This window comes from Pinus tabuliformis, chromosome 8 (genome assembly GCF_031772625.1).
Source record: "Pinus tabuliformis cultivar Carrire ecotype Pingquan chromosome 8, CPIR1, whole genome shotgun sequence".
Classification (NCBI taxonomy): domain Eukaryota; kingdom Viridiplantae; phylum Streptophyta; class Pinopsida; order Pinales; family Pinaceae; genus Pinus; species Pinus tabuliformis.
In genome coordinates, this window is record NC_142294.1 from 1,070,946,544 (window position 1) to 1,070,972,127 (window position 25,584).

Consider the following 25,584-nt stretch of genomic DNA (forward strand, 5'->3'; position numbering starts at 1 on the left):
GGGCATAACTCTTTCTTGAAGATTCCAATCTTGATCAGAACTATGGGGTTGTGTTGATGCCTTGAAAATCGCTGCAACAACGTTGGGGGATAACCACCCGGTCCGGACCTTAGTACATCTCCTTTTCCGTTTGGAATGGTGGCTCCGACTGGGGATAATGGGACCAGTTTCCCAGCAATGGATAAACGTGATGAATGGATAATTGATTGACTAATCTAATGATGGGCGAATAACTAAATCTATCAACAAAAATACAAGAACTATGACTTATCCCGGGAACTATTGAGCTTTGAAGTGTAGCGCTTGATGATCTATGTCTATGGACAGGCATATAGATGACTCCATCTGACAGACATGGACATTATTTCATTCAAGGATTACTTTACTTAAATAGTTAAGCAAAGCGATTAAAGTAATATTACTACACTTATCATTTATATCATCGACACATATATGATTAAAATAAAAGCACACCATAAACATCCAATAGTGGAAGGAATACGGAATTGCTGTTAAAGCACATACACATATTCAATAATAGCAAAGATAATCAAATAACAATTCATATGAAAGGGATGAATTCAGACATAGATAAAATACCATATGAGCTGCTAGACACTCCCAATATCAATCGCTACTTGTGATTCTTCCTTCAACGCAGAAACACTTTCAAACAAAGACAATAGTGCACAATTGCATAAAAGCTTCCTTGTCAAATTTAGAATAACTGGTCCAGTTTCATAAAAGAATATGGTTGAAGCACAATAGTGCAACTTCAGTCTTTAAGTCAGGTACAAAACTTTACGACCCTTTCCAAAACAATGAGAGGGTCTATAAATACTTAATTAATCTAACTATCTAAAAAACTGAAATCCTACTTAAATGGTATCAATTAATTTTGATCCTATTTTCTTCAGCAATCTGGTAGTCGGTGGCATGAATCATCAAGTAGGCTGGTTGCCTTTAAACCTGAGCTGACTTATCGCAAGCATCAGCTCCACTTTAGGTGGTTTGTTGAGGCGAGAGCTGAGCTGGGTGGCATAGGTGGCATCCTGAATATCGGGGATAATATACCCGATTGCATCCGTAAGGCATTTGAGGGCGGCTCTCTGTGTGTGTGGTTTTACCAAGAAGAACCAATAGGTGTCCCAGGTTAAACTGTTAATCCCAGAAATTAATCTTCCCTTCTCCTCTAAATCTGGATAACATGATTTCTCCAATGTTTTCATCGTTGTCAATTTTCCTGGTGTGCATTGGGAAATCATGTTTGATAAGTAGAGAGTGTTATTGACTAATTCAACTAAATTGCTTGAAGTTGATTTGCATCTTGAAACTGCCCTCTCTGCTTTCATTAACTAGGACTGCTATTCTGTAAAGAGTATATCTTTATGTGCCTCTAAGATTCTTGGTAAATTCGATGCTTGTCCTTGATCAGTATCTTGCCAGTCGAGAAATGCAGCTATCGTTTCTTCAGCTTGATCCAATTCAGTCCTAGCCTTGTCTACTTTATTACTTATGGATGCCGTTAATTCACATAGTGGCTCTGCCTGGGCGATTTGTTGACATAGAAGCTTAATTTGGGATATTAATGCAGTATTTATTTGTAGTGCTTCTACTCTGAATTCAGCCACTTGTGGAACACCCTTTGTTTTCTCGAGCTGTGCTGATAATTGAGCAATTTTCTCATCTTTTGTTTTCACCATTTTCTCATTCGCTGCCTTCAATTGTGCCAATGCCTCAGATAATTCTTTCTGCTTCTGGATTGCGCTTTGGTCAATCCTTTGTTTTTCTACCTGAAATTGGTTAGTTAGTTGACTGTTTAATTGCTGTTGCGTCAACAATTGCTGCTCTGCTTGCTCTGCTTTCTGCTTTGCTTCAGTCAGCTGTGCCTGTAACACGAAAATTTCCTGATCCCTTGTTTTCAGCAAAAGACTCACCTCCGATGCCTTATCTATTGTCGCTGCCGAATAGGCTCCAGCATATTGTGACAGTTTTGTCAGGTCATCGGAGGGGTCAAATTCCTCCTTCCAAACCACATTGCCCGTGACCGTCTGTTCTGGGAAAAGGGAAGGTTGATCAGTCCTTCTTCTTTTCCTTTGCCGTTTAACTACAACTTTATGCCTTGGGCTGTAGAAGACATCCAAGGGAGGAATCTCTTCTACCTGCAAAATGATTTGATCGGAGGGGTCTTTTGGTATTATCTCTACCTCTTTTGACATGGGTGGGCCGCTGGTTCCACTCAGAACCTATGGTGAAGTGGTTTCCTATGTGTCTGTTGCCTTTGAAGTTTCAGTGTCCTTTGAACATTCCAAACCACTGATAATAGAGTCAAATTGCTGCCATTCCTGGAGCAATTTTGGGTCAATATGAGTATCCACGTTTACTTCAGTGGTGGTCTGTTTCTGCTCTTTCACCTGGGTCTCTTCCTGCACTTTCTTCTGCTCTGTAGTCTGAGTTTCCTCCTGTGGCTTTTCTGGTTCTATTGTTGTAACCAGAGGCTCCTTTGACTGTTGCCGTTCAGGCTCGCTTGTCGAAGTTGTTGGGGTTGTTGCTAATAGATCTAGAGGCAGAGTTTGCAACCTCTGTTCTCTAAGTCTATTAAACTCGACCAACCCTTCATCTTGATATTTCATTCTAGCAAATGCCTTAACTTGCATTATTGACTCAGCGGAGGAGAACAGGTCATCAAACATATCTTCTTTATGATCAAATTTTGACAACTTGGCCTGTTCTAGTACATTATAGGAAACTTTGCTTGGATCAAATTGCCTATTAGGGAGAGTTGCCAGAGTTAATGATTTAATCTTCGTAGCTTCCTTTTCTGCATGTTTGAGATCATGCAAGGTATAGACACCGCATCTCAAAGGAAAAGAGGGCCAGCCCTGCTTCTTATTCTTCTTGAGAGTCTGTGTGACACTCTCAGCAATGATCTGGTAAGCGATTTCCCTTGCCAGCAGTTTATCAGGTATGTATAAAGGGAGGACATGAGGTTCGGCTTGGCTACCGAAAACTCTTATATAAGTGAACTTCTCCTCCCCGAACCATCTCCCTACTGCTGTTAAATCAATCCCAGCTTGGTAGGAAATCTTAGGGATAGGTTTATCAAAAATAGAATAATAAATAGGCAACATAAAGCCATTGCAGACTTGATACAAATGGTGCTTGTAAGAGGATTTCCATAATTTCTGGTGGTAAATGTGAATAGGCATGGAGTCTTGTGGCGTCCACCTCCAGCCGAGCATGGGAAATTCAGAATTAAAACACAAGGTATCTAAAATATAGGCACTGTAATAAAATGGGGGAATTATCCTTTCAGAAATGCGGGTCTTATTCCTAAACTCAAGAACAACTGTGGCTAGTTTATCTGAGAGAATAGTGGCCCAATCCATTATTATACTGTTGCATGCCGCTTCCATTAAAGGAACCATTTCTATAGTGAAATTAGAAGAATCATGCAATCCCCACAATCTACACATCATTATTCCAGCATAGCAATAAGGAGAAGCGAGGGAATCAGCCGAGTACTTACCAGAAGATTCATGTTTGTGCTTTGCCGGATTTTGTCTCCAATCCTGGATGGGTTCGGATTCTACTTCGTTCTCATTCCGGAATTTCTCCAGGAACGCCTTATTGTATTTCTTCTCTGGCTCAGGCAAATGATACATTTTCCTTAAATCATCAGCCTTGAATGACCCGAAAATTCTCCCGTCTCTGGTGCTGAAGGTTCTATCCATGATTGGAATTTCCTCAATTGCCCACCGCACTACATCTGTATATGGAAGAATTTGTTCCCTAGCTGCTATCCGATGAAGGAAGGAGTCAGCCAAGTCCTTTAGAGTGGCATCAGATTTCCGAGTTGAATCTGCAGTAGCTTCTACTGTTGTCACTTTAGGTTCTTCGACTTCAATCAAGTTGTAGGTACTTTGCCAAGTAGTTCTGCCGAGACCAGAACATGTAGTATCCGAAATCAATCCTTTCTTTTTGTTTGAGGGATCAGCGACAGCTTGTCCTGCGGCTGGCGCAACGGAAGCGCCTGTGGTCTTCTTAGATTTCTTCCCCATTTTGCTTGAGTTTTCTTCTTTGGATGAATTCTGCACAGAAGCGAAAATAAACGTAACACAGAGAATTGGCAATGAAAACTTCAATGTGATGAGATATATTGACCGATGTGTGGTGGGCGATCAACTTTTAAAATGGTCGCAGATACAATCCATAGGAAGATTTTAGGACTTACAATTTCATTAAATGGCCATTTAAAACCTGCCAATCCTTAAATGCCCATTATACCATTAATCGGCCGAATGATTTATTTAAGCGTGTTATAGATGTTTTGGCAGTTGAGCGCAGGTGAATCATTGCTTGACAGATCAAGCTTTTAATATGAATTGATCGTAATATCCCTCCATTTTAACGGCTTTTTGAAATCTGCGCTTTATCGCAATCAGCCATCGGGGAAAGCTTTAACCTCTTATATCGACACCTTTTCAAACCCCGATCGCCGATAGCGATATCGCATCACATCGGGAGTATTGGCATTACATAAGACATGGATAGTATATCGCCGATTGCCGATAGCGATATCGCATCGCATCGGGGGAATGGTCTGGGGGCGCTTTTAAGAATGTGCATAGAGTATTGCCGATAGCCGATAGCGATATCTCATCGGTGGAAACCAATGTGCCTTTTACTTATGTTCCTTATGTCATTGCGATATGCGATCTTGCGATCGCTTTATCGCAATGATAAAATATTGATTTATTTGATCAAAATGGGTTTTTCAAAAAGGCTTTTTTTATAATGTTTTCATTTGGTTTTCGGACCTTTTTAAATAATACAATATTGATACCACTCAAACTCTAAAGGGACCCATTTCATATGATAGTTTTGTGAATAAAAATGATATGAAATGGGGGGTTGTTGTAGAGCACAACAATTGGCGATTCACTGGAAGAAACAGTTATCTCTGAAAAGTATAGAAATACTTAAACTTTTTCAAAATAGAGTTCTAATCAAAGGGGAAAATTCTAATATAACTAGGTATAAATGCATTCCGAGTAAAATGAAACTATTTTGCTAATTTCCTCTCTTTTTTAAGAAAATAGAGACATTCTAAGTTTTAAATAGGCCTTTATTGGTTTATAATGATAAAACAGAAAACCTTTCCAAATCAGATTTTATAGTGAACTCGTCTGTCATAGGTAGAGCCTCTGCTGCCAGCAAACGTTCATAGTTTCGACAGGGATACCTTTTAACCATGTTATTGTCCATTGTCCCATCCAATTTAAGAGTGTGATTAACCGAATGAATTCAAAATATGCTTTCATATTTTGTATTTCTTTTCCTTTTTCTGTTATTGATAAGATAAAAAGCCATTGTCCTGGTTTGGTGGCCAGCTATTGACAATGCCACTCACTGGTAATAATCTAACCGAACAAGCTGGCTCGTGATGAGACCCCTTGTCTTATAATTCTTAAGCCATTACCCTGTTATTGTATGCAATATTGGTAATTTCGGTTAAACTATTTCCCTATGATCATGGTAAGAAGGCTTGTAATAAGACCTCTTATCTTTTATATCAAAATTTTAGAATTACACTCTGAGTAATCATAAACTTTGGTGAATGGGATGGAAAATTTTCTCCTTAAGAGTAGATGGATGACAGGGAAAGAGTTGAAGATGCTGAAGTTGGATTAGCTTCTATCTTGATATTGATAACCTTTTGTGACCAATTTGAAAACAGAAAATGATTTACAATACTTCTAAACTTTGAGAGGAGTTCACAAAACTTGAAGTGTGGTTTCAGAATACAATGATACCTAGTTTCCTAGAAATTACCCCTTTTGGTTAAGACTTCTATTATTTTAAAAGCAAATATCATACTACTTTTGTGGATCAAGTTTTCAAACACAACAAAGGTCAATGGAGGATACCTTACAACTTTATTTTCTAAATATCCTACAAACTACAAAACTCTATTAAACTAAAAACGAGAAGGGGTTACCTCCTCAATTAAAGAATTTCTTCAAGATAAGGCCATTAACAGGGAGAGAATCTCTCAAACCTAATAAATCTTGCAATATAAAGGTCGAATGGCCTATCTTCTCACAGATCTAAAATGGTCCAAGCCACATCTTTTGGAACTCGGTGTGTTTTCCCTTGTCCTCATGGGCTTTGTCCCATTTCAGAACTAAATCACCGACTTGAAATTGTTTTGAACCGGATGAGACTGAATCAAAAGCTGCCTTGATGATTTGCTGATGTTTGGCATGAATAACCCTGGCTTTTTCTCTTTCCTCTTCTAGTTTTAAAATTTGATCATGTCTAAGCTGAATGGAAGAAGAAAGGCTTTCCTCAATGAACTGAACTAGGGCTAGAGAAGGAAGAACAAGATTTGTGGGTAGTACTGCTTCTTTTCCATACACAAGGTTGAACGGAGAAGATCCTATAGAAGCTTTTTGTGTTATCCTATCAGCCCATAATGCAAACATTAAGGATTTGTGCCAGTTTTTATGATTCTGTTCGATAGTTCGCTTAATGATTTTGATCAGATTTTTATTAGTAGACTCTGCTAAACCATTACCCTGGGGATAGTAATTAGCAGAATATTTCAATTTAAATCCTATTTTAATAGCGAAATCAAACATAGCATTGCCTGAGAAATAATATGCATTATAAAAAACAAGAGCATTTGGGACACCAAACCTGGTAATGATGAATTGGTCTATGAATTCAATGATTGCTTCAGAATTTGTTGTCTTCAAAGGAATTGCCTCAACCCACTTAGTAAAATAATCGGTAGCAGTAAGGATATACTTATGTTGTTTAGAAGAAGGTGGAGTAATTTCCCCAATGATGTCCAATCCCCATTGCTCAAATGGTTGTTCAATGTTGACTGGTTGTAGAGGGAAAGCTGGTTTACGTTGTCTTCCACTAGAAGTTTGACAATTGAGGCATTTCCTTACATACTCGTGGGCATCTCTAAACAGAGTGGGCCAATAGTATCCAGCATGAATAATTTTTTTTAACATATATAACTTACATATATGTTAGTTAACATATATAACTAACATATATAACTTACTAAATTTAAATTTGAACAGACCATTATATTTAAATAATAGATAAAAATAATATATTCTAAAGACCTATCTTACCATTATTACCAATTACCTAATAGTGTTTATTACCTTTTTTAGAAAAAAAAATATTGGAATAATATCAAATATAAATAAATGTGAAATGACCAATATAACTAGATTATTAAGATATGGTATTACCTAGGAATTCTCTTAATATTTAATATTAGATTTATTTATTTTTAAATTAACTCCGTTATTAATTTTTTTTTAAATATTAACTAATTTGACTAGGGTCATTGGTCAAAATTAGTCGTTGGAGTCTCTGCACCTCTATTTAATCAAGCTTAGCCAGATTGGTTCTTCAACTTGTCCTGACGATGAACCACACTGGTTGGTTCGAAACGCGTCGACAAAAGATTCGTTATGTGATTTTGCCGAAGATTATCTAAATAATGTTATGGATCACAGAAGTCTAAATTCCTTAATGAATAATTTTGTGAGCTGTTGTGTCAGCTCCAAAATGTCCTCCTGTTAGTCCATCATGTAACTCCTGCAAAACCTTTTGTGCTTCAGGTTTCTCAAGGCATCTTAACAAGATTGAATCATAATTCTGCTTAAAAAGCACATCATCAATAATTGTAAAATTTTTCGCTTTTAACCTAATGGCCCTTTTGTTCTTGTAAGACAGGTTAGGAGGTGCATAACCATTTTTCAAATAAAAGATTAAATCTGCATATTGAGACTCAGAATCAGTAATACTTATCTGGTTAACTTCTTCAGTTTGATCTGTATCACTTGATTCTGGAATGTTGGATGCTCCTGCAAATAACCTGCAAAAACCTTGGCCCCTAACAATCTTTGCTGGCTTAATTTCTAAGTCATACTCTTGAAGCGCTGTGACCCAGTTTGCCCTTTTTTCACCCAATTTTCTTTGGATTAATAGTTGCCTAACTACTGGGAAAGGAACTATAACTTTTGTGTGGGTTTTCAAAAGGAAGGGTCTATAATGTTTGACCGCTTTAAATACAGCAAAGGCTTGTTTTTCTACTTCGGAGTAATTCAATTCAGCACCCTGAAGATTTGAACTAAAAAATGAAATGGGTGCTTCCAAATTGTGATCGTTGAGCTGCGTGAGTACTGCTGCATAAGACGAGGTGGATGCGATAGTGTATAATGTAAAATGATTAGAAAAATTGGGAGTATTTAAGGCTGGGGCATTGATTATTGATTTCTTGATTAAATCAAACGCTTCTTTTTCTGCTGATCCCCACTTAAAGACTGAATTTTTCTTGATCATAGTTTGAAGTGGCAAAATAATTTGAGAAAAATCTGGAACAAATCTTTTAACAAAATTGATTTGGCCTAAAAATGACTGCATGGATTTCTTATTATGTGGAAAAGGGATTTCAGAGATTTCTTTGATCCGATCAGGATCAATATAAATGCCATCTTTAGACACAACAAAGCCTAAAAGCTTTCCTTGGTCAAGAGCAAAGAAAGATTTTTTAGGGTTAAGAGAAATACCATAGCTTTTGCAGCGTTGAAAGATTTGATTTAGATCATGCAAATGATTGGACCTCTCTTTAGAGAATACAGTAATATCATCAAGATAGACAAATACTGTTCTATTAATCAACCCTTTAAAAGCTATATCCATCGCTCTTTGGAATGTCGCTCCTGCATTAATAAGTCCGAAAGGCATTTTCTGATATGCATATGTTCCCCATTTTGTTCTGAATGTGGTTTTAAGCTGGTCATCAGGATGGACCAAAACTTGGTTATATCCTGAGAAACCATCTAGAAAGGACATTAATTCAGAGCCTGCTACTGATTGGAGTATTTGCTCCATGGTAGGTAATGGGAGATTGTCTTTTAAGCTTGCTTTGTTCAAATTTCTAAAATCGATACAAATCCGAATGTCTCCATTTTTCTTTCTGACTGGCACCATATTGGAGACCCAGTTTGAGTGTCGGACTGGAAAAATAATCTTGGCTTTCAAGAGTTTGTTAAGTTCAGTTTTTATTTGACTCTCTAAACTTGGATGTATTTTTCTTAACTTCTGCTGAATTGGTTTCTGATCGGGAAGCACTGGAATTGTATGCTGGATAATGGATGTATCATATGTCTTCAAATCATCATATTTCCAAGCAAAAACCTGTTTATTTTTCCTTAACAGTTTAATGAATGCCTATTTCTCTTTCAAGGAAAGTCCTAATCCTAAATTAATGTTTTGAGGAGTTTGCTCAGTGCCAAGATTTATCAACTCAAACCTTAGGGTAGAACTTTGGAGCTTTGTATTAGTCACAGGTTTAAACCTGTCTTTAATATCATAAAGATCCTCCAGCTTTACCACAGGCTTAGGGATTGAATTTTCCTGAGGTGTTTCTCTCATTTGAAAGTCATGCTCATTTTCCTCAATAATTTGATTATCATAGGACTTTTCAGAAGTTAAGAATTGTAAAATATCCTCATCATGGTTGAATACTCTCCAATTAGTGACATTGTCAGGAATTGATGGCCTAAAAAGAAATTCTACTGAAAATCTATCTGGGCTATAGTCTTCAGAAGGTAGGAGCTTGGAAGCTACATTGGCTAGCAAGTCGGCTGCTGAGTTTTGAGACCTAGGGATGGAGGAAAAATTGAATGCCGAAAAGTGTGAGGTGAGTTCTTGTACTAGCGATTGATAATGTTTAAGATGATTTGAAAGACAATGAATTGTATTTCTCACCTATTTGATAATAATTTCAGAATCGCCAAATACTTTTAAATATTGCACTTTAAGACCGATTGCTTTATACAGTCCTTGGACTAAGGCTTCATACTCGGCTGTATTGTTAGTGCTTTCAAATTCTAGCCGACAGGACAACATTGTTTTTTCTCCTTGTGGATTAACCAGAATACATCCTACTCCTGAGCCCTCACTAGACTTGGACCCATCGAAATATAACGACCAAAATAAAGAAGTATTAACAATTTTATTTACAGTTTTCTCAGTATCATTGAAACATCTAGACCTATCTGTTTGTGAAAAATTCTCAATATGAGATGTAAAATGGTTCACTGAGAAAGGGGATGACTGGGCAGTAAAGTTGCCAAAGAATGACTCAGATGAATAATTCCCCAAAATGTTGTTATTAAATGCTACAGGTTGGTTTTCTTGCTCAAATTCGGTAACTTTATGGGTCATATGTTTTTCTCGATCAATCCTTATTTGATTTGGCTTACCCTTATAAGGAAGCCACATATGTGACCAATCAATAGAAATATACCCATGTAGTTTTTCAGACCAATCCCTACTTAAGATTAAACCGTAAATTCAGGTATATCGGCTATTAGGATATCAATCCTTTGTACTACTCTGGGATCAACATATAACCTGATAGTTACGGAATTAATCTCTCCCACAACCTGTACTTTAGTCCTGTCCAACTGTACAATATGAATAGCAGACTTCTGGGGTTCAATGTTCAGTTTGGAACAAACTGAAGCTGGCATTATGTTAGAAGATGCCCCTGAGTCAATCAAACAGTTGTGCAGGTTTCTGTTGTAGATCTCATAGGTTAGAAGGAAAGGTGGAGTATGAGAGTTTGATCTATCTCTAATCAGAACCGCATCGGTAGCTTCAACCATACCCGGAGGAGGTTTCCCTGAACCATTAGCAGCTTTAGCACTGGGAAGAGGTGAAGAAGGAACAACATTCAATTCTTTGAGAAGCAATTTCTGCTGATGTTTTAATTTACTAAGTTCAAACATAGTAATGTTTGCTTTAGTTTTCTTCATGTCATCAACAATATTGTAATCCATTGAATATGATACCACTAACATTTTAGATGTTGAAGGAGTATTAGAAGTTGAAGGTTGGTCTTGGGGAACTGCTGTAGGTGATTTCTTTGCAGGTAATTTTTCCTTTGTTGTAGCAGCTCCTGCACTCCTTTTCTTTGACGTTGCCTGAACAGGTTCAGAAGTAATTTTACTCCTAGTAGTGATCGGGAACGCTTCTTCTTCATTTTCGGTATTGGAGTTGGCGAGTATAAAATCCCACATTCCATGACATTCTACTACTTCTTCTTCATCATCAGTTGGTGAGATTGTTTCCTCTTCCTCTTCTTCTACTTTTACTCCTAGTAGTGACCAGGAACGCTTCTTCTTCATTTTCGGTATCGGAGTTGGGAAGTATAAAATCCCACATTCCATGACATTCTACTACTTCTTCTTCATCATCAGTTGGTGAGATTGTTTCCTCTTCCTCTTCTTCTTGCTCTGAATCTGCATTAGATATGACATTCGGTGGCTTTGATTCAGTTTTCTTATAAGTCCTAAAGGGTCTTTTGGTTGAGGTTTCGGCTACCTGTTTCTTTATTTCAACCATTTCATTTGACAAATTTTTTAGGACTTTTTGCAAACCCTCCATGTCATATGGGTCTTTTGGGGTTTTCTTCCTTGAGTCATCTTTAAAAGAGACTTTTTTGGCTTTTCTGTCTTCCAGAGCAGCTTTCTTTTCTAGAGCATTAATACGTTTCTCTACAGCAAGTGCTTCTTTCATGTTTTCGGGTAAGGTAGGTTTCCCAACCCTATCTACAAAAATGGCTATATTGGCAGGTAGGGCGGTTATATACCATTCGCTTCGAATTTTTTCAATTGGTTTGGAGGCCGTTGGGATTTTATTAAGGAGTTTATTGAATCTAGCATTAAATTCCTTAATTGGTTCTTTATGCTCTATCCTGAGATTGGAGAGATCGTTTATTAGGGTAGCCAAAGACCTATCATCTCCATATTTGGTAAGAAAATGCTCTTGGCAAGTGTTCCAACTGGTAATGGAACCAGAGGGTAAAGAAAAATACTAGGATCCTGCTGATCCTTGCAAGGTGTAAGGGAAAAGTCTAACAACAACATCTTGTTCTGTTACTCCTTTCAAGTTGACTGCCAACATGAATTATTAATGTGTTCCTCAACCTGGGTCCCATCATCTGGGTTAAACTTGGGTAGCCATTTTTCAGGAGCATCTGGTAATGGATGCAATGGTGCAGGCATATTGACTGCACCAGGCCTGGTCCATGGATCTGCCATTGTAATAGCAGTAGTGATTGATACTATTGTTGGAATTCCAGATGTCTGGGAAGGAAATAATGTTGAGGAGTGAGCAGGTTGGGATGTTAAAGCTTCTAATCCCTGATGAACAACAATATGTAATGGGGGAGTGGATGGCTGACTTTGCAGAGAGGAAGATGTAATGGAGGATGTGGATGAAAGCTCTTCACTGTCAGATCCTTCAGTATATTTCTTCGCCTTTTTCCTTTTGGGTAAAGGGAACTTAGTGGGTTCAATACCGAGCTTTTCGCTCTGAAGTCTGGTGAGAGGGTGAGGTCAATTAAACTGTGAAGTCGCATTGCTTTGTGATACCTCAGATTTCTGTGGTGAAATCGAGAAGCTCTGAAGTTTGTGGATAAGAGACTGGACTTCAGGGGATTCAAGACTTAATTTTTCTGGAGTATGATGGGTTTGAGCAGTGGTAGTAGATTTCTCTTCTTCTTGTTTGGATACTGGAGAACCAGCATGCAATTGGGAAGTCCGAGGGGATACGGAGGGAGAATTACTCTTAGAATGGCTTGCAGATTTGGGTTTCTTTGCCATTCACAGTTGAGGCCCTCCTTCTAGCGCCAAAAATGTTGATGCCTCGAAAATCGTTGCAACAAAATTGGGGGATAACCACCCGGTCCAGACCTTAGTACAACTCCTTTTCCGTTTGGAATGGTGGCTCCGACTGGGGATAATGGGACCAGTTTCCCAGCAATGGATAAACGGGATGAATGGATAATTGATTGACTAATCTAATGATGGGCGAATAACTAAATCTATCAACAAAAATACAAGAACTATGACTTATCCCGGGAACTATTGAGCTTTGAAGTGTAGCGCTTGATGATATATGTCTATGGACAGGCATATAGATGACTCCATCTAACAGACATGGACATTATTTCATTCAAGGATTACTTTACTTAAATAGCTAAGCAAAGCGATTAAAGCAATATTACTACACTTATCATTTATATCATCGACACATATATGATTAAAATAAAAGCACACCATAAACATCCAATAGTCGAAGGAATACATAACTCCTGTTAAAGCACATACATATATTCGATAATAGCAAAGATAATCAAATAACAATTCATATGAAATGAATGAATTCAGACATAGATAAAAGTACCATATGAGCTGCTAGACACTCCCAATATCAATCGCTACTTGTGATTCTTCCTTCAACGCAGAAACACTTTCAAACAAAGACAATATTGCACAATTGCATAAAAGCTTCCTTGTCAAATTTAGAATAACTGGCCCAGTTTCATAAAAGAATATGGCTGAAGCACAATAGTGCATCTTCAGTCTTTAAGTCAGGTACAAAACTTTACGACCCTTTCCAAAACAATGAAAGGGTCTATAAATACTTAATTAATCTAACTATCTAAAAAACTGAAATCCTACTTAATTGGTATCAATTAATTTTGATCCTATTTTCTTCAGCAATCTGGTAGTCGGCGGCATGAATCATCAAGTAGGCTGCTTGCCTTTAAATCTAAGCTGACTTATCACAAGCATTGGCTCCACTTCAGGTGGTTTGTTGAGGCGAGAGCTGAGCTGAGCGGCATAGGTGGCATCCTGAATATCGGGGATAATATACCCAATTGCATCCATAAGGCATTTGAGGGCGGCTCTCTGTGTGTGTGGTTTTACCAAGAATAACCAATAGGTGTCCCAGGTTAAACTGTTAATCCCAGCAATTAATCTTCCCTTCTCCTCTAAATCTGGATAACATGATTGCTCCAATGTTTTCATCGTTGTCAATTTTCCTGGTGTGCATTGGGAAATCATGTTTGATAAGTAGAGAGTGTTATTGACTAATTCAACTAAATTGCTTGAAGTTGATTTGCATCTTGAAACTGCCCTCTCTGCTTTCATTAACTGGGACTGCCATTCTTTAAAGAGTATATCTTTATGTGCCTCTAATATTCTTGGTAAATTCGCTGCTTGTCCTTGATCAGTATCTTTCCAGTCGAGAAATGCAGCTATCGTTTCTTCAACTTGATCCAATTTAGTCCTAGCCTTGTCTACTTTATTACTTATGGATGCCGTTAATTCACATAGTGGCTCTGCCTGGGCGATTTTTTGACATAGAAGCTTAATTTGGGATATTAATGCAGTATTTATTTGTAGTGCTTCTACTCTGAATTCAGCCACTTGTGGAACGCCCTTTGTTTTCTCGAGCTGTGCTGATAATTGAGCAATTTGGTCATCTTTTGTTTTCACCATTTGCTCATTCACTGCCTTCAATTGTGCCAATGCCTCTGATAATTCTTTTTGCTTCTGGATTGCGCTTTGGTCAATCCTTTGTTTTTCTGCCTGAAATTGTTGAGTTAGTTGACTGTTTAATTGCTGTTGCGTCAACAATTGCTGCTCTGCTTTCTGCTTTTCTTCATTCAGTTGTGCCTATAACACGAAAATTTCCTGATCCCTTGTTTTCAACAAAAGACTCACCTCCGATGCCTTATCTATTGTCGCTGCCGAATAGGCTCCAGCATATTGTGACAGTTTTGTCAGGTCATCGGAGGGGTCAAATTCCTCCTTCCAAACCACATTTCCCGTGACCGTCTGTTCTGGGAAAACGGAAGGTTGATCAGTCCTTCTTCTTTTCCTTTGTCGTTTAACTACAGCTTTATGCCTTGGGCTGTAGAAGACATCCAAGGGAGGAATCTCTTCTACCTGCAAAATGATTTGATCGGAGGGGTCTTTTGGTATTATCTCTACCTCTTTTGACATGGGTGGGCCACTGGTTCCACTCAGAACCTGTGGTGAAGTGGTTTCTTGTGTGTCTGTTTCCTTTGAAGTTTCAGTGTCCTTTGAACATTCCAAACCACTGATAATAGAGTCAATTGCTGCCATTCCTGGAGAAATTTTGGGTCAATATGAGTATCCACATTTACTTCAGTGGTGTTCTGTTTTTGCTCTTTCACCTGGGTCTCTTGCTGCACTTTCTTCTGCTCTGTAGTCTGAGTTTCCTCCTGTGGCTTTTCTGGTTCTATTGTTGTAACTGGAGGCTCCTTTGACTGTTGCCGTTCAGGCTCGCTTGTCGAAGTTGTTGGGGTTGTTGCTAATAGATCTAGAGGCAGAGTTTGCAACCTATGTTCTCTAAGTCTATTAAACTCGACCAACCCTTCATCTTGATATTTCATTCTAGCAAATGCCTTAATGTGCATTATTGGCTCAGCGGAGGAGAACAGGTCATCAAAGATATCTTCTTTATGATCAAATTTTGACAACTTGGCCTGTTTTAGTGCATTATAGGCAACTTTGCTTGGATCAAATTGCTTATTAGGGAGAGTTGCCAGAGTTAATGATTTAATCTTCGTAGCTTCCTTTTCTGCATGTTTGAGATCATGCAAGGTATAGACACTGCATCTCAAAGGAAAAGAGGGCCAACCCTGCTTCTTATTCGTCTTGAGAGTCTGTGTGACACTCTCAGCAATGATTTGGTAAGCGATTTCCCTTGCCAGCAGTTTATCAGGTATGTATAAAGGGAGGACATGAGGTTCGGCTTGGCTACTGAAAACTCTTATATAAGTGAACTTCTCCTCCCCGAACCATCTCCCTACTGCTGTTAAATCAATCCCAGCTTGGTAGGAAATCTTAGGGATAGGTTTATCAAAAATAGAATAATAAATAGGAAACATAAAACCATTGCAGACTTGATACAAATGGTGCTTGTAAGAGGATTTCCATAATTTCTGGTGGTAAATGTGAATAGGCATGGAGTCTTGTGGTGTCCACCTCCAGCCGAGGACGGGAAATTCAGAATTAAAACAAAAGGTATCTAAAATATAGGCATTGTAATAAAAGGGGGGAATTATCCTTTCAGAAATGTGGGTCTTATTCCTAAACTCAAGAACAACTGTGGCTAGTTTATCTGAGAGAATAGTGGCCCAATCCATTATTATACTGTTGCATGCCGCTTCCATTAAAGGAACCATTTCTATAGTGAAATTAGAAGAATCATGCAATCCCCACAATCTACACATCATTATTCCAGCGTAGCAATAAGGAGAAGCGAGGGAATCAACCGAGTACTTACCGGAAGATTCATGTTTGTGCTTTGCCGAATTTTGTCTACAATCCCGGATGGGTTCGGATTCTACTTCGTTCTCATTCCAGAATTTCTCCAGGAACGCCTTATTGTATTTCTTCTCTGGCTCAGGCAAATGATACATTTTCCTTAAATCATCAACCTTAAATGACCCGAAAATTCTCCCGTCTCTGGTGCTGAAGGTTCTATCCATGATTGGAATTTCCTCAATTGCCCACCGCACTACGTCTGTATATGGAAGAATTTGTTCCCTAGTTGCTATCCGATGAAGGAAGGAGTCAAACAAGTCCTTTAGAGTGGCATCAAATTTCCGAGTTGAATCTGCAGTAGCTTCTACTGTTGTCACTTTAGGTTCTTCGACTTCAATCAAGTTGTAGGTACTTTGCCAAGTAGTTCTGCCGAGACCAGAACATGTAGTATCTGAAATCAATCCTTTCTTTTTGTTTGAGGGATCAGCGATAGCTTGCCCTGCGGCTGGCGCAACGGAAGCGCCTGTGGTCTTCTTAGATTTCTTCCCCATTCTGCTTGAGTTTTCTTCTTTGGATGAATTCTGCGTGGAAGCAAAAATAAACGTAACACAAAGAATTGGCAATGAAAACTTCAATGTGATGAGATATATTGACCGATGCGTGGTGGGAGATTAACTTTTAAAATGGCCGCAGATACAATCCATAGGAAGATTTTAGGACTTACAATTTCATTAAATGGCCGTTTAAAACCTGCCAATCCTTAAATGCCCATTATACCATTAATCGGCCGAATGATTTGTTTAAGCGTGTTATAGATGTTTTGGCGGTTGAGCGCAGGTGAATCATTGCTTGACAGATCAAGCTTTTAATATGAATTGATCGTAATATCCCTCCATTTTAACGACTTTTTGAAATCTGCGCTTTATAGCAATCGGCCATCGGGGCAAGCTTTAACCTCTTATATTGACACCTTTTCAAACCCCAATCGTCGATAGTGATATCGCATCGCATCGGGAGTATTGGCATTACATAAGACATGGATAGTATATCGCCGATTGCCGATAGCGATATCGCATCACATTGGGGGAATGGTCTGGGGGCGCTTTTAAGAATGTGCATAGAGTATTGCCGATAGGCGATAGCGATATCGCATCGGCGGAAACCAATGTGCCTTTTACTTATGTTACTTATGTCATTGCGATATGCGATCTTGCGATCGCTTGATCGCAATGATAAAATATTGATTTATTTGATCAAAATGGGTTTTTCAAAAAGTTTTTTTTTATAATGTTTTCATTTGGTTTTAAGACCTTTTTAAATAATACAATATTGATACCACTCAAACTCTAAAAGGACCCATTTCATATGATAGTTTTGTGAATAAAAATGATATGAAATGGGGGGTTGTTGTAGAGCACAACAGGTTGGAAAGAGGACTCAGAGGGCTACTACAGGATGAAATTTTAGACACTGGATATCCGAAATTACATAGAGACAACAGATTTAATATTGAGCTCCTAGAAGGAAAGAAAAAACATGCATTTAAGGATCATCGCAGTAAGGACCACACATCAACAGTCAAGGGTAAGTCTCCTACAACAAGGTATGTATGATTAATGTTTACATTTGAATTTTGAGTATCATCTCTGACATATGTTTTTACAGGACAACGTAAGTATATACAGTGTCTCGGTTATATCTCTATGTCTCTATATGTCACAATTAGTTTTTTGGATGTCTTATTCATGATACTACACATTTTATGCTACATATTCTTGATGCTACACCAAGTTTGCTAAATCTATATGATGTTGTAAGTTCATGTTACTTGTCTTGTCATAGTTGATGGAATGGTCTCTATTGTTGTACTTAAAACTTGGTCCATCACAAGTCTAGGGTCTGTCATTAGTTTTTATTGTATATATCTTTATGTCAGTTTTGGATATAGTTTTGCATAGAGTCTAGACCTATATCAAGAGTGGGGTCTTTGTCTACTACTGCAACAAGTCAACAACAAAGTTATAAGCACACTTCAGGTACGCATTGTAATTTTAATTTGTATTTATTCATTATTATGCACTTACATGTGTTTTCCAGGAAGAGGTAAGTTGAAGGGTATTTTGTTTTGTTTTGGGATTGGTTTCACCAAGAAAATTTTGCATGCAGGTAGAAGAAGATTCAAGTACAACTTCAAACAATAATTCAAGAGCAGAAATATCAAATCAAAGGAAGTATTGTAGTGGGACATTCTTTGAAGACATGACAACCATCCGTATATTGTGAAGAAGTGTCAAGGCCAAGAGTCATCATTGTAAAGTTGTAAAAGTGTCATTTGTAAAAGTGTCATCATTAGAAGAGTCATTATTGTAAAAGAGTCAACTTGGTTAAAGTCAAAAAGGCATTATTGGGAGGTATAGGAGTCTCTATTGGGATGATGTCATGTTTGGGTTGCAGGTCATAGTGTGATTGGGTGTTCGGTCAAAATCATTGTAAATCATATTGTATTGTGCATTTTTGTCCCTAGTACATGAATCCACACTCTTGCCTCATTTCAGTCATTATAGGGTGGCAGGGAGGTGCTAGGATACTGCATGAAGTCGCCTACAAGTTGGAGCCTGTGAACACTTCAGGGTGGTAGGTTGGTCTAGGATGTTGGGGCATCCATTCAGTTGACTACTAAAGAAACCAGAGCATTGGGGCATCCTTCTAGTGGGAGTTGGAGAAGAATGATTTCATAAATTCTAGGAAGTTGTTGCTTTCATTTTAGTTGGGTCTGAAGATTAAAGAATTTATTAGAAAAGAGTTCAGTGGTTTTTGACCTGGAGGGAGTTTTCCACCTAAAATTCTTGTGTCTACCGTATTCTTTTATTTACTGTTATCACTACATAAACATTAATAATAATTGAAGATTAACTAATGCTCTAAAAATGTTTAAAAGTGCTATTTACTAAGGAATACTGAATCACCCCCCCTCTTAGTATTTCCAACAACTAGAAAACAAGAGAATGAGACATGTAAAGGGTTAGTTTCCAATGGTATCTCCTTATTACAAGTTAATGGATGTATTTAGAAGGAGAAGATCATTGTGTCTATAAATCCTAGTTGCAAGCAAACTTTTATAAATGTTAATTTGGCAAAAAGATTACAAGTCCTAGCCAAACAAATGGATCACACATAGGTTAATAATGAGGAGGTGCATGCTTATAAATATTTGAAGATTTCTATGGCCAAGTATGTATTGCATTATGATTTTTATGCTTTAGATATGGCTAATGTGGATGTTGTTTTGGGATACCCTTGGATGGAATCTGTTTGTACTATCAATATTAATGTGCAGAAGAAATTCTTGAAGCTCTAGTATAAAAAGAAGAAAATTACATTATAGGATATTTCCATCAATAAACAACTAGATTCCAAGGAGGCCAAAGCATAAAATGTTGCAGGTACTGACACATCAGATGAAGAATCCATGGTTGAAGTCATATTGGAAGATAAGCAACAACTGAAAATGCCACAACATGTACGAGATACCAATTAGGGTCCATTAGGTGGTGAATTAAAGAAAGATACACCATTGGTTAAAACTTCAGCATATCAGCACCCACATCACCCAGCAAGAAAACAACCAACAAGATGGCAATGAATCAAAAACAAGGAAAACAACCTCTGCATGATAGATACAGAGATGCAAAAATCCACCCACAACACATAAACACATAGGAACCTCCAAGATCAACTCCCATCTCAAGTGAGCAAGGCACCAGCTAGATTGAGTAATCACCTATCTCTGGGATGGCTAGATGCATGTGCATGGTACCAATGGACTATTGTTTTGAGTAGATCATATTATTTGTGTTCTTCTTATGTTTTGGGGACAAAACATGTTTAAGGGGGGTGGAATGTAGTATACCTAGGGGGAATAGTATGGCGTACAGAGGGAGGTACCCAAGGGACTAATGTAATAATGGGATGGGCCATAGTTAATAAATAAAGTGGTTAACCCACATCATGTAAGGGACCACAAGTAGTTAGCAATAATGTGATAAGCCCATTGTATTAGATATATGGTATTGAGAGACCCATGGAAATGACCCATGGTATTGTATGTATGAAGCCTATATAGAGGCTAGAGACTCCCTATTGAGAGGTGTGAAGGATTATTGTGTTGGCAAGCATATGGCTTGTGGAGTGTTCTCCTTCCTTAAGGAGTAGTTGTATGGTGTTGCCCTACCTCAAGGGTTTGATTAATAAAGAGAAGCATTTCTGTATTCAGATCTTGTTATTTATGGGCATATTTCTATATTTTTATATTTGCAAGTCAGATCAAATCTATTACAAACTATCCTTAGTGCCACAATCAAGGGCTAACTTACATAGTATATGATGTGATTGGTGCTACCCTTCTTGTATTTAATGTTCAAATGGATCTTAGCTAGATCCACATGCACACCTTGCTCATTAATTATGTAGCCCAAATATCATACTTGGTCCATGCCAGAGGAGAATCTCTCCAGGTTGTTACATAACTTGTGCTATCATAGGGTTTGAAGGGATTTTTGAATATGTTGCAGGTGCTCTGGCTGAATCAGAGTCGGGATGAGGGAGATATCGCTGATTTAAAATCACCGGTGTTGCAATTTTTTTTTTTGACAACAATTCATGGATGGGGTCTCTCCTATCATGTTTTGTAGTTTTTGTGTGGAATTTCAAAAAAATGATTGCAAATCTGATCTCCTCTTGAAAAGTCACCCAATTTCGAAAAAAATAGGTCGAATCGGAGTTCGGATGAGAGAGATATCACTGATTTAAAATCAACTATTTTTCTCAAAACTTTTGTGATGACGAGATAGTTTCAATGCGAATATGACTTTCCAAAGTGTCTAGATAGGGATTCCAATCGCATGGGAAGATGAAAAATGGTCATTATATTTTAAAAAATAGGTTATAATAAAGATTCTGAGTTATATTGACTAAGTTATGTCCATTTTAAATTAGTTTTTATATCTGGAGCAACATTCAAAGTGGGTTCCCTTTGGAGATGTGCCCTCGCACCCCAGGGTATGTAGGCACATGCTACTTCATCAATAGTTAGCATCATGGTTATGGGTCAACCAAACAAAATCATTGTCATCGAAGTCCATTAGCTAGGCTGCACATTGTTAGTCTCACAGTTGGTCACAAACATTATAGGGTATCTCTATCCTCGAATCTTTGTTTCTCATGGTTATGGGTCATCCGAAAACCCACACTTCATCGAATTCCATTTTCTAGGCTACACACTGTTAGTATCACAGTTGGTCACAAGCATTATAGGGTATCTCTATCCTTGAATCTTTGTTCATCACTATTATGGGTTAACCACACAAAACCCTTCTCTTTAGTGTTTCTTCATATTCAACACAGGCTACTTAGGAGGGAACATCACGCAATGGGGACCATTCCTTCTTAAGGAGGGACAAATGATCTGAATGGAATGTGGCATCTACCCATGGTATTCAGTCACCCATGGTATTCATCCACCCATGGTATTCATCCACCCATGGTATTGTAAGTGGCATCTACCCATGGTATTCATCTAGAATGTTGCTGAAGATGGGGATATAATATAGATATACAACCACAAATGAGTTGGTGAAAGGATGTAAGATGGCATCCATTGACCTCATAAAAGTCGTGATGCAATTTTTAAATGCGAAGGGCATGACCAACCACTCTAAGAGACCCTCCTTGGACTTGAAGGCAATCTTCCATACATCCATGGGTTCTATTGGAACTTGGTGATAGCCAAAATTCAGATCAATCTTGCTAAAGTACTTATACCCGCCCTTAAGTTGGTCAGGAAGTTCATCAATTTGTGGGATCATGTATCTTTTCCCGACCTTGATTTTGTTAAGTTCCTAATAATTAATGTTAAGTTCCTAATAATTAATGTAGAGTCTCTATGTCCCATTTTTCTTTCAAATGAATACAATTGGGCTCCCATAAGGTGAGGAACTTGGTTGGATGTGCCATTTTTGTAGAAACTATTAGATTCGCCACTTTATTTCCTTATTTTCCAGAAGAGAGCAACGGTATATTGGCCCATTATGTAGAGTTGCATTGAGGATTAGATTGATCAAATGCTTGACATAAAAATGAAAATGTACCCTCGTAAGTGAGGAGAAGATGTCCCTCTTCCACGAACTTATCCATTTTCCTCTATTGTGCGAGGGATCCCTTTGTAGAGGCCATGGATGTGGCCATGACATTTCATTTAATTTGAGAGTGTATTAGGAAGAATTTTTTTTCCTGGTCTGGGAGATGATCTTACTGCATTGCTTAACATAGATCAAAGATATGGCATTAGGTGTGGCTACCTCCAGTATCCTGTATAGTGTTCTGCCCAAAGTAATAACAATAGTATGAGGCCTGGACTCATACATAACATGAAGCTTCCACAAGCATCGTTGGCCTAATAAAACATCACAAAATTCAAGGGGATGAACACCACACAATACCTCATCTGTGAAAGGCTTCATGTTGTAGGGTAGGAGACACTGCTGGTTGGCGCAGAGATCTCAAACTTGGTGGAGCCACTTGATGGTGTATGCCTACAGGTGTGGTGTTATTGACACGCCCAAATGCTTAATGAACTCTACTAATAGGAGGATATTTTGAATCCCACTATCATCAATGAAGTACAACAGAGCACCCTTCACCCACATATGTGAATAGAAGAGATGCTCACCCTCCTCCAGATCTTTCGGCTCACTTTTCTTGACCTTGGTGGTGGCAATAGTGGCGCTAGATTCTGAATCAATGATTTGTTTCCCCTTGTTTGGTTCTGGCACAGAGTCAGAACATGCATCTAACTTTGAATCTTTTAGCTCAGCCATCAGTGACTTCTTTGCACCTCATTCATTTGCATTGTGACTAGGGCTCTTGTGGATTCACACCACTTTATTGTGTCTTTATTCGTCTTCCCATTGCTATTATTTGCTTCTAGATTTGATGGGTTGTCTTGGGTCGTTACATCTTGGATATATCCTTTTTTCTGTAGTTTGAGGGTTCCCTTGCCTTCATTTGAATTCGCAGATCTAAAGTCTGGCTTATTCTGTTTAAATTTTTTCTCAATCTTGAAAGCATATTTGTATGTTGCACTAAGTGAAGAGATGTATAAGAACTCCATTTTTTCCTAGATTTGTTTGTGTATATAGCCACAATGCTTGAGAAACATATTTTTCTTAGACTCCTTGATACCCAACTTTGTGCGTAGGGTATGAAATATATTCATGAACTCTAGCACTTCTTAGTCCCTTTCCTCCCATAGTTTGGTCCATTTTTTTAACTTGTTTTCATATCTCCCAACAAGGTAACATTATTCCTTAACAAAATCTCAGAAAGAGTCCTAAGAGGGTGTGACTAAAAATAGTGAGGATTCCTCCTTGGCCTTTTTCTCACAGTAAGTTTCCTACTGGTCCTTGACGTGGGCGACAACCTTAAGGAGTGAAAAATTAATATTTTCTTTATTAGAAAAATTATGGGTTGAAAAGTATCATTCTAGTAGATTTAACAATTTATCTAGGGCATCTGCGCTTATTTGGCCTTCAAATATGGGACTTGAAAAAATAACTTGCACCTTAATGGGGGAAGTGCCTTCAAAGTGATTATTGGATGAAGATGCATCACTCATTGGTATCCTCCAAAGGATCTGGGAAAAATTATCCATCATCTTGTTCATCTATCGCTCAAGGGATTATTTAGGAAATGATTTGATAGAATCTCCTACTCCATCATCTTTATTTTATTTCTCCATGGGATGCTATCGAGGTTCACAAAGATGGTATTGTAGGGATTTAAGTAGTTCAAGTCCCAATCCTTATACCTCGACCTTGTTGGGAATATGCACAAAAAAACAAAGAAAGAAAAGACCGTTTTGATACCACTAATCTAGATTTATGAAGGAACAAAATGAAATACAAATTTAAAATAGAAACATATAGATATAGTGAAACTGAACTTCAATGAATAAATAGAAAATTTTGAAAACTGTTTACATGCAAAATGAAAGCAAACTATCTTAGGTGATGGTAGCTTATCTCTGAGAAGATATGTGATGACTACATGCTTTCTGAATTGTGTTATTATGAGGCTCTAAGGCCCTTTTATCGTGAAGAAACAATGAGAAACCATAAACATCCAAAATCCTAATCCTAAGAGATGAAGTGCCAAAAGCTTATGGGCCTCGATGGGGTTAATTGGAGCCTCAACTTCCCATGGTAGTAAATTTGGCATACGATCTATGTTTGATGCACATGATAAATTATTAGAAAGGCTTATATGAGGAAAACAACTTTTGACTACAAATTTTGTGAAAGAATGACATTTTCCCATTTCCTCCAAAAAACATCATTTAGGGCCTCAAAACGGCTCTAGAAGTCCAAGACCAAAACCCTACCAAAATAGAAAATTGCTGAAATAGAAAATTGTGCTGAAGAGTACAAAACTGATAGGAAATAATGCTGGGGGTCCAAGTGGAATAGGCAGGTGGCCACCAATGTCCACCTGGATTATTCCCCCCCACCCCTAGGAAGAAATGGTCCCCATTGTGTTGAGTGCCTCCATGATATGGGGAAAGTTTTGCTGAATTTGGTCCCTTCTGAGCCACTTGCCTTGGTGCAGGAGTGATCCAGGTGGATGTTGGTGGCCACCCACCTATCCCATTTGGACCCCCATGACTGTCTCTTTCAGTTTTTCAGTTTTTGTAATTGTAGCACAATTTACTATTTTTGGTAGTTTTTCAGGTCCTGAACTTCCGGAGCCGTTTTGAGGCCCTAAACGACATTTTTTGGGAAGTCTGGGAGCAACATGGGTCCATGGACCGATGTTGCTCTTCCCAAAGTTATAGTTCTCGGATAGATATTTCTAACAAGCTATTGTACGCATCAAATAGAGATTGAGTGCCAAAGTTACGACCCCTGGAAATTGATGTACCAATTTACCCAAACGGGGCCCACTATTTTGCATTTCATCTTCTAGGGTTAGGTTTTGGGATGTTAAGGGTTTTCCATTGTTTCTTAATAATAAATAGGCCTTCAAGCCTCATTGTAACATAGTTCAGAGGCATGTAGCCGCCACATCTCTTCTCAGAGATAAGCTACCATTGCCCTAGCTGGTTTATTTCCATTGTTGTTTATAAGCATATTTCAGTGTTTTACATTAATGAAATGAAGTATTATTTCCATTTCATCTTTGTGTTTATAGTTATCTCTATAATTTATTGCATTCTTGTTTAAATCCGGATCAGTGGTATTAGAGCGGTCTACCTTTTCTTTGTTTTTCTTTGCATGTCCCCAACGAGGTCAAGATATAAGGTGTTAGGGCTTGAACTGGTCAAACCTTTGCAAGACCA